Genomic DNA, 19229 nt, shown 5'->3' with positions numbered 1-19229 from the left:
AATATTTGAAAAAAAAGTTACACACAGCACTGGTAACTAACTATTATGCAGCCAGCTCTCAGCAGTGAACTTCCACTGGACAGAGAGGCCCTATAGCCTCTGAGGCCAACCCCAGAACACTGCCACCCAGAGGCTGACCCACAAACTGACTCTTTGCTAAACACAAAATAAGGCAGTCTGGGAAACAAATCTGGCCTGCTTTAAAATAAGGACTGTGGTTTACAACACAGAGGAACAGTGTATCGCAGGGAAACTCAACACTCTCCTGAATGCCTGGCAGGTCTAAGGCGAGCCACACTGAAGAATAGAAGAACTGAAGGACCTTCACTACTGCAATTTTTTTTTTCTTTTTTCACCTTTTAACTAAGAAACCAATTTTTTTTTCTTTTTTTTTCTTCTTCTTTTTTTCTTTCTTTTTCTTTTTGTTCTTTTTCCATCACCTGATTTTACCCTTTTAATTACTACCTTCTTATTTTTAACCAGTATTATTACTGCTACCATTTTACCATTTTTTAAAGTGCCATTTTATTTTCTCTTTATTTTATTTTGGGATTAGTGTTCTCCATTCTATTTTCATTGTTATATTATTGGTTGTTTCTAGTTTGCATTCATCTCCAGGGAGCTGTTGCTGGAATTTGTTGGGATTATTGGCCGTTCTATGGGAGTATTCTCCTCATATAAAAAGTCTCTTCACTTCTTCCACTTCATTCTCTCTTTTCGCTCTTTTATTTTCCTTTTCTTTTCTTTTCTTTGCTCGCTTTTATTTTCCCCCCTCCTTTTTCCCAATTTCATTTTTGCACTCCTTTTTTTGGTCCCTACTTTTGTTTTCTTTTTTCTCTTTTATCTTTTTCTCTTCCTTCTTCCTTATCCCCTAATTCTCTTAATTCGGGTGGTCACCTTTATTTGGGGTTATTAATATCGTGAATATATTTGTGTATAGTGCCTGGTACGTGGTGCTTTGTTGTGTTGTATTTTGTGCCTTTAAATCAACGCAGCAGATCCAAGCAACAGCAACCTCCTGAGCACCACAACCTCTGCTGAGGAACAGCACCTGTACGTGAAACCTTGCCCCACCAGCCAGAAGAGCCACCACAGCTGTGAACAGCACCCACCAGAGGAGCTGCTGCCAACTGAGGAGCAGCTGCTACCGCAACTGCCCGAAGAGCAACCACAGACCAAGGAGTCACTGCCACCCAGGGAGCAGCCACTGAATGACTCAACGTCTAGATATGTCAGTGAGATCAAACATGGGTAGACAAAGAAACCCTCAAAGGAAAGAGAAGGAGGACAATCCAGAAAAGCAGCTAAGTAATACAGAGGCATGCAACATGACAGAAAAAAGAATTCAGAATAAGGGTCCTAGAGTGCATAAACCGGATGGAGGAAAAAATCGACAACCTCTGCAAGAAGCAAGAAGAAACAGATGAAAAAATCAATAACATATGGAAGAAGCTAGAAGAAACAGATGAAAAAATCAACAACTTAAGTAAGACCCAAGAAGAAATGAAGAGTGATATAGCTGCAATGAAAAACTCCATTGAGTGTATCAACAGTAGACTAGGAGAAGCAGAGGACCGAATTAGTGAATTAGAAGACAAGGAAGCAAAACACACCCAAAATGTACTGCAATTGGAGAAAAAAATGAAAAGACAGGAGGAGAGCCTAAGGGAGCTTTGGAACAACATGAAACGAAACAACATACGAATAATAGGGGTACCAGAACAACAGAAGGATGAACAAGGATTAGAAAACCTATTAGAAGAAATAATATCAGAAAATTTCCCTGAGGTGGGGAAGAAAAAAGTCACACAAGCCCAGAGAGTCCCAAACAAGGTGAACCCAAAAAGACCCACACCAAGACACATCATAATTACCATGGCAAATGTTCAGGACAAAGAGAGAATCTTACAGGCTGCAAGAGAGAGGGGGAAAGTTACATACAAGGGATCTCCCATTAGATTGTCAAATGATTTCTCAACAGAAACACATCAGGCCAGAAAAGAATGGACAGAAATTTACAAAGTGATGCAAAGCAAAGGACTGAATCCAAGAATACTCTATCCAGCAAGGCTATCATTCAAACTTGAAGGGGAAATAAGAAGCTTCACAGACAAAAAAAAGGCTAAGGGAGTTTATCACCACCAAGCCAGCAATGCAAGGAATGCTAAAGGAACTGGTATAAAAATAAGAAATAAAAAGCTCAGAAAGAAAACAGCCACACAAAAAAAGAAATGGCTACAAACAAGTACCTTTCAATAATAACTTTAAACGTAAACGGACTAAATGCTCCAAACAAAAGACATCGAGTGGCTGAATGGATAAAAAAACATGACCCATACATCTGCTGTCTACAAGAAACCCACCTCATTAGAAGGGACTCACACAGACTGAAAGTGAAAGGATGGAAAAATATCTTTCAGGCAAATGGAAAGGAAAAGAAAGCTGGTGTAGCAATACTTATATCGGACAAAATAGACCTCAAAGTGAAGGCCATAACAAGAGATAAGGAAGGCCACTTCATAATACTAAAGGGATCAATACAACAAGAAGATATAACCCTGGTAAACATATATGCACCCAATGCAGGAGCACCCAAATTCATAAAAAAAACTCCTGGAAGATATCAAAGGAGAGATAGACAACAATACAATCATAGTAGGGGACTTTAATACACCACTGACAGCACTGGATAAGTCTTCTAGACAAACACTCAGCAAAGATACAGCAATCCTAAATGACTCAATAGATCAGATAGACTTAATAGACATCTTCAGAACACTTCACCCCAATGCCACGGAATATACATTCTACTCAAGTGCTCATAACACATATTCAAAAATAGACCATATATTGGGTCACAAGCAAAGTATCCATAAATTCAAGAAGATTGAAATCATAAAAAGCGTCTTCGCAGACCACAATGGCATAATATTAGAAATAAACTACAATAAAAACAACCCAAAATACTCAAACACCTGGAAGCTGAATAGCATGCTATTAAATATTGATTGGGTTACCAATGAGATCAAAGAAGAAATTCAAAACATCCTGGAAACTAATGACAATGAAAACACAACAATCCAAAACCTATGGGACACAATGAAAGCAGTCCTGAGAGGGAAGTTTATAGCTCTACAGGCCTATCTCAAAAAACAAGAAAAAAATGGTAGTAAATCATCTAACTCTACAACTCAAAGAATTAGAAAGAGAGCAACAAGAAAACCCCAGAGTGAGCAGAAGGAAGGAGATAATAAAGATTAGAGCAGAAATAAATGACATAGAGACCAAAAAAACAATACAGAAAATCAATGAAACCAAGAGCTGGTTCTTTGAAAGGATAAACAAGATTGACAAACCTCCAGCCAGACTCACCAAGAAGCAGAGAGAGGACCCAAATAAACAAAATCAGAAACGATAGAGGCGAAATAACAACAGACCCCACAGAAATACAAATGATTGTTAAAAAATACTATGGACAGCTCTACTCCAACAAACTAGACAACATGGAGGAAATGGACAAATTCTTAGAAAAATACAACGTTCCAAAACTCAATCAGGAAGAATCTAAAAATCTCAACAGGTCAATAACTATGGAAGAAATTGAAGCAGTCATCAAAAAGCTTCCATCAAACAAAAGCCCAAGACCAGACGGCTTCACAGGGGAGTTTTACCAAACATTCAAGGAAGAACTAAAACCTATCCTCCTCAGACTACTACAAAAAATTCAAGAGGAAGGAACACTTCCAAGCTCATTCTATGAAGCCAGCATCACCCTAATACCAAAACCAGGTAAAGACAACACAATGAAAGAGAATTACAGGCCAATATCCCTCATGAACATAGATGCCAAAATCCTCAACAAAATCTTAGCAAATCGGATCCAGCAGTACATCAGAAAGATCATACACCATGACCAAGTAGGATTTATCCCAGGGATGCAAGGATGGTACAATATCCGCAAATCAATAAACGTGATACATCACATAAACAAATTGAAAGAAAAAAACCACATGGTCATATCAATTGATGCAGAAGAAGCATTTGACAAAATTCAACACCCATTTTCGATAAAAACTCTCAGTAAGGCGGGAGTAGAAGGATCATACCTCAACATAATAAAAGCCATATATGACAGGCCCACAGCCAACATCATACTCAATGGACAAAAACTAACACAATTTCCCCTAAGAACAGGAACAAGACGGGGATGCCCCCTCTCACCACTCCTGTTCAACATAGTACTGGAAGTGTTAGCCATTGCAATTCGGCAAGAAGAAGAAATAAAAGGCATCCAAATTGGAAAAGAGGAAGTAAAACTGTCCTTATTTGCAGACGACATGATATTATACATACAAAACCCTAGAGACTCCATCAAAAAGCTACTAGACTTAATACATGAATTTGGCAATGTAGCAGGATACAAAATTAACCCCAAGAAATCTGAGGCATTTCTATACACCAATAGTGAACTTTCAGAAAGAGAGATTATAAAAACAATCCCGTTTACCATCGCACCAAAAAAATTAAGCTACCTAGGAATAAACTTAACTAAAGAGGTAAAAGACCTCTACTCAGAAAACTACAGGACGTTGAAAAAAGAGATAGAGGAAGACATAAACAGATGGAAGAACATACCGTGTTCATGGATTGGTAGAATCAACATCATTAAAATGTCCATACTACCCAAAGCAATCTATAAATTCAACGCACTTCCCATTAAAATACCAACGGCATACTTCAGAGATCTAGAACGAACTCTCCAAAAATTCATCTGGAATAAAAAAAGACCCCGAATAGCTGCAGTAATCCTGAAAAAGAACAAAGTAGGTGGGATCTCAATACCAGATATCAAGTTGTATTACAAAGCCACTGTTCTCAAAACTGCCTGGTACTGGCACAAGAATAGGCATATAGATCAATGGAATAGAATAGAGAGCCCAGAAATCGGCCCGAACCAATATGCTCAATTAATATTTGACAAAGGAGGCAAGAACATACAATGGAGCCAAGATAGTCTCTTCAATAAATGGTGTTGGGAAAATTGGACAGATATATGCAAGAAAATGAAACTAGACCACCAACGTATACTATACACAAAAATAAACTCAAAATGGATAAAGGACTTAAATGTACGACAGGAAACCATAAAAATTCTAGAAGAATCCAAAGGCAGCAAAATCTCAGACATATGCCGAAGCAATTTCTTCACTGATACAGCTCCTAGGGCACTTGAAACTAAAGAGAAAATGAACAAATGGGACTACATCAAAATAAAAAGCTTCTGCACAGCAAAAGAAACCATCAACAAAACAACGAGAAAACCCACTGTGTGGGAAAACATATTTGCCAATGTCATATCTGATAAGGGCCTAATCTCCAAAATCTATAGGGAACTCATACAACTTAACAAAAGGAAGATAAACAATCCAATCAAAAAATGGGCAAAGGACCTAAACAGACACCTTTCAAAAGAGGACATTCAGAAAGCCAAAAGATATATGAAAACATGCTCAAAGTCACTAATCATCTGAGAGATGCAAATCAAAACAACAATGAGGTACCATCTCACACCTGTCAGACTGGCTTTCATCAACAAATCAACAAACGACAAGTGCTGGAGAGGATGTGGAGAAAAAGGAACACTTGTGCACTGCTGGTGGGAATGCAGACTGGTGCAGCCACTATGGAAGACAGTATGGAGTTTCCTTAACAAACTGAAAATGGAACTCCCATTTGACCCTGTGATCCCACTTCTAGGAATATATCCCAAGAAACCAGAAACACCAATCAGAAAGGATATATGCACCCCTATGTTCATAGAAGCACAATTCACCATAGCTAAGATCTGGAAACAGCCTAAGTTCCCATCAGTAGATGAGTGGATTAGAAAACTGTGGTACATCTACACGATGGAATACTATGCTGCTCTAAAAAGGAAGGAACTCTTACCATTTGCAACGTCATGGATGGAATTGGAGAGCATTATGCTAAGTGAAATAAGTCAGTCAATGAAGGAAAAATACCACATGATCTCACTCATTCATGGATAATAGAGACCATTATAAACTTTTGAACAATAATAGATACAGAGGCAGAGCTGCCTCAAACAGATTGTCAAACTGCAGCGGGAAGGCCGGGGAGGGTTGGGGGGCAGGAGGTAGGGGGGGGGGAAGAGATCAACTAAAGGACTTGTATGCATGCATATAAGCATAACCAATGGACATAAGACACTGGGGGATATGGGAGGCTAGGGGACTGTCTAGGGCGGGGGGATAAAATGGACACATATGTAATACCCTTTGTAATACTTTAAGCAATAAATAAAAAAAGTTACATTGTTGTTGACATGTACTATGTAGTTAGACCTATGATGGTTATATTTATATTGACCAGGTATAGACTTTTTTGTCATTTTTCCCTAAACAATACAGTATAACAACTATTTACATAGGATTTACATTGCGTTACTTATTATAAGCAATCTAGAGATGATTTAAAGTATATGGAAGGATATGCATAGGTTATATACAAATACAATACCATTTTATACAAGGGACTTGGCCATCGTGGATTTTGCCATCCAATGGGGGTCCTGGTATCAATCTCCAGTGGATAATGAGGGACAAGTGTTCCAAATCTTGTACATTGACTTCATAATGAGGCATAATACAGGCCAGAGTGAGTTTTCACACTAGTCAGAAATGCACTCTGATCCTTGTCAGATATTCAACAATGACTATAACTTAGGGCCTAACTTTGATATCAAGTTGAGCCCTAAACTTGGTTCCATTGTCCTCTAACCAGGGATCCAAACTGACTTATAGAGATAGCAACAGATTAAGTCTTAACCTAAGCAAAGATTGAAGCCTAACATTTCCACATTATAAAACCGATCCCTGGCCAGGACTTGAGCTGTATACTGGCTCTCCATAGAGCCTTAACCTTGGCCTAGAAATAGATCTATAAATCTAGCCAGAATGATTTACTCTGGACCACTATTTCACAAATTCATCTTCTTATACTCAAGTATTTTTTCTGGATATATTTTCAAGCATACTTTCTACTAACAATAGATCAAGAGTCTCACCTTTGTATATATAAACACACACACATTCTAGTAAGGCTTGCAAAAATATTCTTGTCACAGAAAAGTATTTTATTTTTTAAATATATTTTATTGATTTTTTACAGAGAGGAAGGGAGAGAGAGAAATACAGAGTTAGAAACATCGATGGGAGAGAAACATCGATCAGCCGCCTCCTGCACATCTCCTACTGGGGATGTGCCCGCAACCCAGGTACATGCCCTTGACTGGAATCGAACCTGGGACCTTTCAGTCCACAGGCCGACGCTCTATCCACTGAGCCAAACCGGTTTTGGCACAGAAAAGTATTTTAGTTGTTAATCTTATTTATTGATAGTTTCTCCCTACTAAAATATAAGCCCCAAAGGGAAGGGATGTTGTCTGTTTTTTTCCCTACTTCTTTATTCTTCCCAGCTAAAATTATAAATGGAATGTTATAGATAGTCAATAAAAACTTGTTGAATGAATAGTAGTTCCTTGTTACTCTTCTGTACTTCTTTTACTTGACCTTTGTGTGCTATACTAGTAATTCTACTTTGTTTTCTCTTAGTTCATCTATCTGGCTATTCCTTCATAGCATCCTTTAAAGGTAACTTTTTTTGCACCTACTACTCAAACTTATTTTCCAGGGTTCCATACTAATCTTTGTTCTTTTAAAAGTTGCTATTCTAAACATTCTATAAGTAAAATTTAACCCACTTTTACTTTTTAAATTACCAACTATAAATTGATTTCTCCCAAATGTTTAGTTCCAATCCAGGCTTCTCTCCTGTTCTTCAGACCTACATTTCCTTGCAACCTATTAAGCATCTCTGCCCCAATGTTCCACATACTCCTCAAATTTTAAATGGTCAAAACTGGATTCCTCCTATCCCTTACACAACTTGCAGTTCTCTCTGGGTTCCCTATCTCAACAAATGGTACAACCATACACTCAGTCTTCCAAATCAGAATTTTGGAGTCACAATAGACTCCTTCTTTTCCTTCACTTCCCATACCCAAATTATCACTAAGTCCATATTATCCTACCAGTTTCTTTCTTGAAATCCTTGGCATGGTCCCCTATTCCTGCCTGATCTAGTTCCTGCAATATGAAACTTTTTTTGTCCACTGCATTCTCTGATGTCCTTATTTCTCTGTATGGAATATGGTTGACCTCCCTGCCCCAAATCTGACAAATATCTTACTAGCTCTTCAAGTTTCATCATTCAAGCATAGATTCCTCCAGAGGTGAAATGAGTTCTTTTTCCTGTATGGTCCTATAGAACACTATGTAGATCTTTTTAGAGCACTTTTCACATTGCATATTCTTTCTCCCCTCTTAGATTGTGAGGTACTTGAGGGAAAGGTCTGTTTTCCAATTAGTGGCAATAATGCCTATCCCAGTGCCTTGCACAAAGCAGTTTTAAATAAACTATTGAATCAATTAAATCCCCTTCCTCCTTAACTTCTCTTTTTAAAATTTTATGCAATTACCTTAGGAGAATGCAATTTATTTTTCTTTCCCTTCATTCCATTTGTGAATGAAACAGTTGTTCTTATCAGTAGAAGTGTACTAAAGCAACTGTAATGATCCATTCAGCTATAAGGATTCATCTCTAACAAAGAAAAGTCAAAAGTTTGAAGTGAAATTAGCCCAAATAAACAAACATTTTTCTCAACATTCAAATCACTTAAAAGTGCTTAGTTGTCCCCATCTATTTATTTATCCACTTCATTTAACATAATTTTACTAAAAAGAATAATAGTTTCTTAAAGAAATGTAGTTATTTCTTATTATTCAGGTTATATTGTTTATATGTTCTAAATTGTTGCATTACAGCAGTATATGTGGCCATGGCAACAATATGACTTTATAACAGTATGTTATTCATGGCAACAATGTGACTTTATTATGGGTTAAATAGGCTTCTTCTGGGCCGGCTTAAGTCACATTTCTATACTTGTTATGTATATATAACACCATTTCAAAGGAAAAAATATGGCCACCAAATAGAATATATATATATATATATCAGATCCTTTGAAATGATTCTAATGCAGATGGTTCATACAGAACTCTTTTGACAGTTTTAAAGGACCAGTTAAAATTGTAAGCTTATCAGAGCAAAAATAAGTCACTCAATCAAAACTTAATAAGAATTTCAAATAACGATATGAAGTGCTTCCCTCCTAAATGCTAATAGCTTAGCCAACAGCAAAATAAATCTAGAACCTTCAAATGCCTCCATAAGTACAACCCCGTAATCTAAGAAGGGCGATTTTGTTAGCCAGTGCACGCCAAACTACAATACCCAGAATGCTCTTCTCTGCCTGAACTCTGTGCATAATCACAGTCAGGGGATGGGAGGTGATGGGAATTGTGGGTATATATATAAACTACTGTCTCAACTCCATCTCCCACAATCCTCTATTTCATTTAAGTCTTTCCACCAATGCCAGTATTGGATTCTCTCCAGGACTAAGAGCCTCGAGCGACCTCAAACTACATTTCCCATGAGGACAACGACTGGGGGCTCGCTTCCCTGGTGACCAGTAACCAATAGGAGACGCCATATTAGGTGAGAGTCCAGCCTTGGGCCCCAGTGTCGGGCCTAAGCCGGCTAGAGCGAGGCGGGGCGCACAGAAGACAGTTGTGTGGCGCGTGCAGCGTGGCGCATGGCGCGCGGCGAGGACACAACTCGCCCAGGAGCTGCCCCGACGGCCCGATTTTCTGCGGCTGTATAAGGAGTAGCTTCGGTAGCCGGGGAGCTGGAGGTCAGAGAGGCAGAACGCCTGAGTGGCTGTGGCTGGGGACTGTGGGACTGAGGGAGTCTAGGGAAGAGGGTGCTTCCGGGGCTACTGCCCTTAGCGGTTAACTCCGCCCAGCTCCGCCTCCGCGGGGGACGGGGCGTTGGGACTGCCAATTGAGGGTGGGCTTCTGAGCTCTCCAAGCCAATTTCTTCCAGCCACGGGAGCGCGCTCTTTTTCTCTTTTTTTCCCCTCTAACTCGCCTTCTTTCCTTTTCCACACACCCGCACTCCTGCCTTGTGCCTCCCCAGAAGTCTGAAGTTAGGGTTCTCAACCAGGGTCTTCCTTAGGTGGCGTCTCTGGACTCTCCTTACTGGTTGGAAGAGTTGGGTGATCTTTTTTCTCTTTTCCCTCAATTTACATCTTTACAAAATTTATCTTTATTGTTGAAAGTATTACAGATGTCCCCTCCCCCATGAACCCCCTTCTCCCCACTCCCGCCCCCTTTCCAGGCCTTCACCGCACTATTTACATTTCAGGTTTGGGCACACACCCCTTCCAAGGCACCCACTTTCCATTTCCTCTGGAGGCAGGGGAATTCCTTGCCACTCCCAGGAAGTTACTTTTGTCAAATTTTCATTTTCTGTCTCATTGATGGTGAGATAAAGATAGTTGCCATCTCTTTTTTGTCCCCTCCAGCCACCCACCCCTTCCCTAACCATGATCTTTGCAGTAGAAAGGGTTTCCTTTCAATTCTCAGAAGGGATAGGGAACAGAAGAGGGAAGGAATCTCACTTTTGAGATATGTAAGATTCAGTGCAATGTTCCGATGAGAGTAAAGGGCAAGTTAGACCTATTTATTTATATTTATTATTTTTTAAATTTATCTTTATTGTTGAAAGTATTACAGATGTCCCCTTCTCCACCCCCCCCCACTACCCCCTGCACTCCACTCTCTTCCCCTCCCCAGGCCTTCCCCGAACTATTATGTCCATAGGTTATGCATATATGTATATAAGTTCATTGGTTAGTCTCTTCCCGCCCCCCCCCCCCATTCCCTCTGTAGACCTATTTTTATTTATTTAGCCAATCTTTAATTTCTTTATTGATTAAGGTATTACATATGTGTCCTCATCCCCCCATTACCTCCCCCCTCCCCTTATGCTCTCATCCTATTTTTTTTTCTCTCATCCTATTTTTAAAACAGCACTTTAGGGATTTACGGCAACAACTGATAGCACTAATATGGGCAATTTTGTATGTGGCACACCAATTACAGAATAAAGTAGGCTGTGCAAAACAGACTCTATTAATGATTTTATTATAACAATGTGAACAAAAAGTTCTGAGGCCGTTAGTGGAAGGGTATACTAATGGGATGGAGTGGGGGTGCTGACTTATGGAGTATCAAGCCAAACCCTGGAAGTGCTGAAGGTTTGAAACTTATCTGTCTTCAGATCAGTTCTGGTAGGCTTTGTGAAGAAGGTGAATTTTAACTTGGACTCCAGAGGAAATTTGAAATGGGCAAAGAGGAGGGAGAAAAATGCTTCCTCATAATACTAGGATTGGAATTGAGAAGGATAGATAGAAGAGGAAACACTGTGTAACAAGTGGGCTTACCTGAATGGAATAAAAGGTGTCAGCAGGTTTCAAGTGTACAGCTCAATAAAACATCATTTGCACACTGCATTGTGTGCCCATGGTCCAACGCAGACTCTTTACAGTGGTTTTGTGAACCAATGTCACCCAAATAAATTTAGTTTTTTAAAAAAGATGTCAGCAGTGATAAATTGGGAAAGAAATGGTATTAAAAAGCTTGGGGTCATAGTAATAGGACACTTTGAAGCATCCATATGATTTGGATAGTATTCTGTATCAAATAAAATTAAAGACAAAAAATTAAGATTGGGCGATTTTTGTTTTTTTTTTTCATCCTAGGGGAACCTGATTTGAGATCAATTCTTGGAGAACACAAAGAAGTGTTGTGGTGTGTTCCACATGTGAGTTTAAACCCCAGAAGAACTTTGTCATATACACTGTTTTGTTTGTGGCTAGCTACACTCTATAGTTGTCAGTTTTAAAGCCTGGTGGCAAATTTCTTTTTTAAAATTAATTTCTGAGAGAGGGAGGGAGAGGGAAGGAGTGACTAACTGTAAGAGAGAGTAAGGAAGGAAGAGAGAGAAACTACATCGATGTCAAACATCGATTGGTTGTTTCCCACATGCCCCAAGTGGGGATCGAACCCACAACCTGGGTATATGCCTTGACCTGGAATCAAACCAACCACCTTTTGGTGCAAGGGACGATGCTTCAACCAACTGAAGTTCACTGGCCAGGGCTCAAATTTATTTCTTAAAAAATGCATTTGCTGTTCTGTGCATCACATTATCTGAATTGTAGTCATTTCATTGGGTTACAATAATGACTGATGTTTATTGAGCCCATAATAATGTTCCAGGCACTGTCATAAGCATTTTGTTGCATTATCTTAGTAGTCTTATGAGGTAGGTACTATTCCTACCATTTTTCTAAAAGAGGAGACTAAAACACAAAGTTAAACTACCTAAAGCCATATAGATTTTAATGAATTGATTTGGGGTTTGGGTGTATAGATATCTGACTATAGAGCCCAGGCTCTGTCTACCATGGTTTTCTGGTCATGCTGTTCACTTTATTCTTGACTTTCTGCTTATGGTAAGGAGAGATTATTGTGAGTTATAGTTGATCAACTTGGCAGAAACTCAAATGATTCACTCTTAGTTTCTATGTCAGCGTGTGTCTGCTGTAAAGTAGCTGCCAAAACCAAATTAGCTTAACTGCTATTGCAGCCGTAGCTAATTTTGTCTGCCAAAACTATAGTCAGGTTGGCTATTTCTGAATAAGATGATTCACTTTGTAAAACGTCATACTTCTAAGCTCTTTAGGCCTGGACTGACTTTGTTTTATTTTTGCTTTTGAGTGACCTGGGTCACTAGGTTTCCTCCATGACCTTTGCCCACATGAAGTATTGGTGTGAGCTCTCCCTGGTTTTAGTTGGGGAAATAGAGGTCCATAATTCTGAGATAATGTAGTGTGTAGTATAATAGAGATGGGTACGGAGTGCTCTGGAAGGATGGAGAAAGGAGTGACTAACTGTAAGAGAGAGTCAGAAGGCTTTTGTGAGAAGGTGACATAACAGGTCTCAAAGGATAATGAATTTGCTAGGCAGAGAAGAGTGGAGGGGAAGCATTTCAAATAGAGGGAGCAGTCGGTAAGAAACATGTGGTTATAGAAGAGCAGTGCATAGCCATTCAATATTGAGGAATTTAGCATGACCGGGATGCAGATTGTTTGGGAAAAGGAAAGTATAATGGTAGAAAAGTCTGGAAAGATAAGTTGAGACTGCTTTGTGAAGAACCTTGAATGCAAGGCTAAGAAGTTTGGATGTGCTCTCACAGGCCAGTGTTTCTCAAAATGTAGGGCATCTACCATCAGTGGTTATGTTGTACTCCCACAAATATTTTAAATTTTAATAATGTGTCTTATAAAAGATAAAACTGAATGCACCATTTAGGAGGCTGGTGCTCAGGAGCTGAGGGAGCAACATAGAGGAGGGAACAGATTTTAGAGCCATTTAGGAGGTAGAATTAATAGGACTTGGTAGATATGAATATTATTGTTCTATCAGTGTCATCAAAATGATTTTAAAAGTCAGTATGCCATTTGTTTGTTATCTTTCAAATTCTAAGGTGAGCATAGTATTGCCCAAACAGGCTGTGTACATATATTCATTAAGGTAACAGTGGAAACTATTGTCTTAAATGGGTTTGGATTGCACACAAGCATCTCAAGTGTCCTTGAGAGTGGTAGTACAAATACTCGAAATGCTGTTAAGGAATATGAGTATGATCTGTGACCCTTAGTGATCTGAGGAACTCCTTGTCCTTCAAGACTCAGTTCGTATTATCAATACCTCTGTTAAGCCTTCCTTGCAACTCCCCAACTTGCCCCCTCCAATACACATGCATGCATACATGAAGCAATGCTAGGCTTCTGGCTTCACTAGGACCCTGCATTTACCTCTGTCCTAGTCTGTACCACACTGTAGTGTATCAAGCTGTGGATATCTGTGTCCCCACCTTAGACTGTGAGCTCCTTGAGACCAGGGACCAGCTCTCATTCATCTTCATACTCATAGCATCCAAAACAGCACTTGGTACATGGTAGACATCTACCTAATAAATGATTATTGAATGAAAAGAATGGACCAACATATTCACATGAATATAACTGTGGACCTTGTAGTACCAAGTGCTACAAAAAGATTAGCTGTTTGCTGCATTTGCTACTTTTGTTGAATAAAGCAGTAAATTAAAGTGACCTGAATGCACAACTTCACTACAGATTTCCCTTTTTTCTTCACTTTTTGACCTATTCTACTGTAGTTATCTTTTTTTTTCCATCATTTATCCACCCAGCCATCTGTTCCTTAGGTCTGCCCATTTCTCTGCTCCTCTTGACAGAGTACACATTGCTCCTGCCCTGATACTCTTCCAAGGATCCATCCCTCCTCTACACCCACCAAATCTTGTTTACTCCATCCTTGAAATTACTCTCAAATGGTTCTCCTCCTAGTTGTAGACACTGCTAGTGGAACTGTAATTTTATACAGCCCTCTGGAGAGCAATTTGTCAATATGTGTCAAAAAATTAAAATTTAACATAGCTGTCAACCTACCACTTCAACTTATAGGGTTCTTTATTGAGGAAATAGACATGATTTTCCAAAAATTTAGCTCTCAGGATATTTTTAAAATAAAAACAAACAAACAAAAATGTTTATAATAGCAAAAAAGTAAAAGAAAAAAATACATTTTAAATATCGAATACTAGAGGTTTGAATGAAATCAATTATAGTACAACTATACAATAAATTACTAATTACCCATGTAAGTTGCCATTACCAAAAAATATTTAATGATGCAGAAAATTGTTTATGATATTTTAAGAGAAAATTTATAAAGTTGTCAGATCCCAGTTTAAATACACACACATATCACATATACACATATCGGCATTGTACATACATGCACACGTCTTTGCATGCATAAATAGGAAAAATCCTGTAATGTGAAACAAAAAAATTAATAGAAGTTTGCTATAAATCTTAAGATTACATATGAATTCTATTTTTAACCTTTTGCAAATTTTATTTTCTAACCTGCTATAATTATACATTGGTTAATTTTTAAAGGTTAGTTAAAAATATTTTCCCTGTGTCCACCATTATCATTGCCTTAGTTTGGGACACTGTACTGCGCCCACACATTCGCGTGACTTATAGTCTGGATTTCTACTGCCTCTAGCCTGCCTCCCTTGCAGTGCATTCTCTACCAATGCTGACTGAATGATTTTTGTATGTTGCAAATCTGAAGCTATTTGGCTCTATAAAATAGTTCAAAGGCTGCCCATTGTCCTCAAGATAAAATCCAAATTTCTTAGACTGGCTTGTAAAACCTTTGAAAATCGGCTCCCTGCTTTTCTCTCCAATATCACTTCTTCCTCCTACAATTTACCTTTTCTTAGAGTCTTAGGCCACTGCCCACCACATAATAGGTGTTTAATTAATGTTAGCCAAATGTCGATGTGGATTGTATGGGTTAACTGTTATGTGCCAGGCAATCCACTAGTACTTCATTTCATCCTTAGAGTAAAAGTGTTCAAAATACATAAAAGTTATCTTTATTTTACAGATGAGGTAAATTAAATAAAAGTGGGAAGGTAAAATATAACATTTTTTAGAGAAAAATCCAAACCATCTGCCAAAACGCAGCTCTCCTTATTTCCCTGCAGCCCCTGCCAGTCTTTGTCATTGTGCAGGGAAAGAGACTCTGTTCTTTCCCTTGAGCAAATCATATGTGACCACAGTGTAACAAGCACAGTTCAGACTGACATGATCTCACCATGTCACCATTCACATTGTGCTAATGTACAGTTATTTCCTTTGTGCACATAACACTTTATGCAAGAGAGAAGGAATAGCTCCAAATGCTATGTTTTTCTTTCTGTTTTGAAATTCTCTGTCTTTTGGGATGGGGATGTCAGCAGAGAGCTACAGAAATCTATGAAAGAATTGACTGCACAAGAAACAATGTGTCTCATGGGAGCCAATGTCATTGGTTAATTTATTTTTTTAAATGTCATGTAGATGTATTTTCTAACAATCTGTCCCCAGGGAAGTCCTAGGTTGAATTCAACTGTTAATCCTATTTACAGAATGCAGCCCATGCGTGCATTGTTAAGTGATCTTAGACATATGTAGTGGATTACCATAATGACATAAATCAAGTAAATATGGGATATTTGATTTTCTCTACAAAAATGTATCAGTTTTCATATTGTCATTCAGGATCCTGCTGCATGGTCTTTCCTACATTTTCCTTATAAATACAATACCCACTGAGAAAAAAAAAAGGATGCTCTTTAAAGGACAGAAGTCCTAAGCACGAATCATCTGAATAAAACATTACCTTGTAAGAAATGGTCACTTTTAAATACTCTAGAAAAATAATTTATATTTCTCCTACTTCATGGTCAAATAAATTGCACATAGAAATTAAAGATAGAATTTTAATTCGTTTGATGAATTATTGTGGGCTTACCATGTTCAAAGCACTCTGTTAGGCACTGTACTAGATACTTAGATACTTACTAACACCCCCTTTAATGATGAGAGAGAGAGAGAGAGAGAGAGAGAGAGAGAGAGAGAGAGGAGAGAGAGTGAAATGAATTAATATACATACAAGAATTAGTGTGCAAAAGAAAGAAATGAATAAAAAAAGAAGACTTTTTAACAACCAGGCCCATTCTAGAAATGAAAATTTACCCAGGTGAAAATTGGGTTATGTGCCAGGAGGGATTTATTCTTTTTGTCCTGTCTCTTTTCTCTGTGGGATATATAGGAGAAAGTGAGCTACCAGATAGCTGATAAGTAAATGATCTACTTCTCTGTTTACAAACAGTGTGAGAGATGGAACAGTGACTTGTGGTGTGTCCAGCCCTGCACAAGCCTACTGATGATGTTGTGAGAGTTATGACTATGTCAGCTTTTCCAGGGTTTCTGTTTCTGCTACAGAGATTTGGCAGACACCTCAGACAAATTTTATGTGTCTTAAATCTTCCTCAAGCTAGACTTGGCTCTTAGATTTATATGTACAAAAAAGTGAAGTGTTTACCAGTTTGACATTTTTGAAGATCAAAACAGACTCAGTTTTTTTTTTTAAATTCAGCATACACCTCAGTTTAGTCTACAAATAAAGCTAATTGCTGTTGCTATTTGTTTAAAATAGCCAAAATGTTTACTTTCCAGAAGTGGTGACTGATCATGTCTATAGATTCATATCCCAGGCTTCCCCGTTGCTTCCTCTTTTTCTTGCCTACAAAGTGTAAAGTTTTGCTAAATTATTCATTTTCCTTTTTTGACTTTACTGCCACATAGTTTAAAACAATGTAGGATGGGAGGTGTGGTGAAATATATTGGCAATCTAGGAGGAAAAAAACAAAGAATTGTTTTTATTAGTTCCACCCTGCCCCCTTTTGGCTCAGCTTTTCAAGGGTGTCTTACCCACAAAATGCTATTCCTTGGTATAATAATGATAAGTGAGAATAAGAACTGGAGAACTTTCAGTGACTTCTGATTAACAAGGCTGCTCCAAAGGTACCTATCTGTAGGCGGAGCACAAATGAACAGTTGGCTGTAATGCAGAATAGTTGAAACGCTTTGAGTAGAATGTTATATAAACAATATAGTATCAGTGATGAACAGTGAAAGATAATGATGGGGAAATCCCCAGTAAGGGCCCTTTTTATCCGCTCCAGCTGCTCTTCTTTTAAGCCAGCAACAACTGCCATAAAGCTGCCTGAGGTCGAAACTATCCCTCAGGCCCCATAATATGGCCTCCTACCAGTTCTTCTTCAGTCAAGTCCTCAAACACACTTCACTAGGATTATTTTGGTCACATAATATAATTTTCACCTTTCAAGAGATGCTGAGTTTAAATTCAAGGAGCACTTGATATTCAAGTTCATTTATTCAAAAGTCATTTGAGCACATATAGAGGACCAGACCCTATGCTAAGTGCTGGGAATACAGTGATGAAGTAGAAGTAGTCCCTGGCTGCCCTTAAGTAGCTTACAGTCAGGTGTGGGAGATAGACACCCAAACTAATAATTATATACAGTGGGGAAAGTACTTAGAGAAAGAGGTATGTTTAAGGTGCCCAGGGATCATTATGGAGGGATTACTGCTAAGTGTGGGTAATTTACAGACTGGAGTCTATGCTGAATCATAAAGGATGACTGGGCATTGCCTGGAATCTAGGTGGATAAAGAAGTGGTGGGCAAGGATTACCACCAACACAAATGAGGCACTCACATGTAAAAATGGATAGTTCAGAAAAAGCGAGATATTGTGTATGAACCACTGGGAATGTGGGAGAGGGGAGAGAATAAGAATCTGGAAAGGTATCCCGTGACCACTTAATGAAAGAAGTCTGCTTGTTAAGGAGCTTGGCCTTAATTCTATAGGCAGGGGTGATCCAGCACAGGGTTTTAAATGGGCAAGTAACAGGATTGGATTGGAGGATGGACTTTATGGAGAGAAGACTGGAGACAGAAAAAGTCAACCTGTTAATTTGGCAGTCTTTGAGAGGTCATACGCTATTCAGCAATGCCATCTCTGCTTGCTTTTCTTTCAGCATGTAAAGATCACTTTGAACAATTGTTCCTTCTACAGATGGGACATACTTTCCTGTGCTCCTTTTCATGTTGCTTCACTGAATATTCATTCTTTCAAGCTGAAAGCAGTGATCCCAGTAGAATTTTGGACTTGATTATTATGAAGAAAATCAGACTTTCAGAGCATAGCAGCTTAGTTAAAAAAACTGTATGAGGCTTACTTATTGCTTACTGAGTCAGCAGGGCTAACATTGCTGGTCAGCTCCCTTTGGGAGCTGGGGAAGGAAAAGGACAGAGGCTGAAAAGATGGCAAGAAGTGGCTGTTTTACAATTGCAGAACATCTAGAATGTTGGAAACCCCTAAAGAGGTGCCCAGATATGGGAAATAGAGATGAGGCAGAACTATCCTATCTAATAATAGACAAACATGGTAATTGACCGTACCTTCGCTACACCTCCCATGGGCTAACCAGCATGATATGCAAATTAACCGCCAACAAAGATGGCGGCTAATTTGCATACTGCAGGCAGGTTGGGACAGTGTGAGCTGCCAGCATGCTGCCATCCAGGGCAGCTCCAGAAGACCCAGAAGCCAGCCTGCTTTGCCGCCAGGGATGCGATTGGGTATCGGGCGGCAAGGCAGGGTGGGACCTGGAAGACCCAGAAACCACCTGATATAGTAGTAACTCTATCAGTAAGCA

At 38.9% G+C, this 19229-nt stretch overlaps 1 protein-coding gene across 1 annotated transcript in view; it reads left to right on the top strand.

The window, feature by feature from the left end:
- Positions 1-9712: 9712 nt before the first annotated feature.
- ENOX2 (ecto-NOX disulfide-thiol exchanger 2) overlaps positions 9713-19229 on the top strand; it is a 305848-nt gene continuing 296331 nt past the window's right edge. Inside the window, exon 1 of the mRNA XM_081081306.1 lies at positions 9713-9841. The gene's annotated coding sequence lies outside the window, so the exon portion shown is untranslated. The remainder of the gene's footprint in view (positions 9842-19229) is intronic.

The sequence above is a fragment of the Myotis nattereri genome (assembly GCF_964212035.1).
Source record: "Myotis nattereri genome assembly, chromosome: X".
NCBI classification, from domain to species: domain Eukaryota; kingdom Metazoa; phylum Chordata; class Mammalia; order Chiroptera; family Vespertilionidae; genus Myotis; species Myotis nattereri.
Note: the sequence above shows the minus strand (reverse complement) of the source record. Positions and strands in the feature narration are given on the sequence as shown.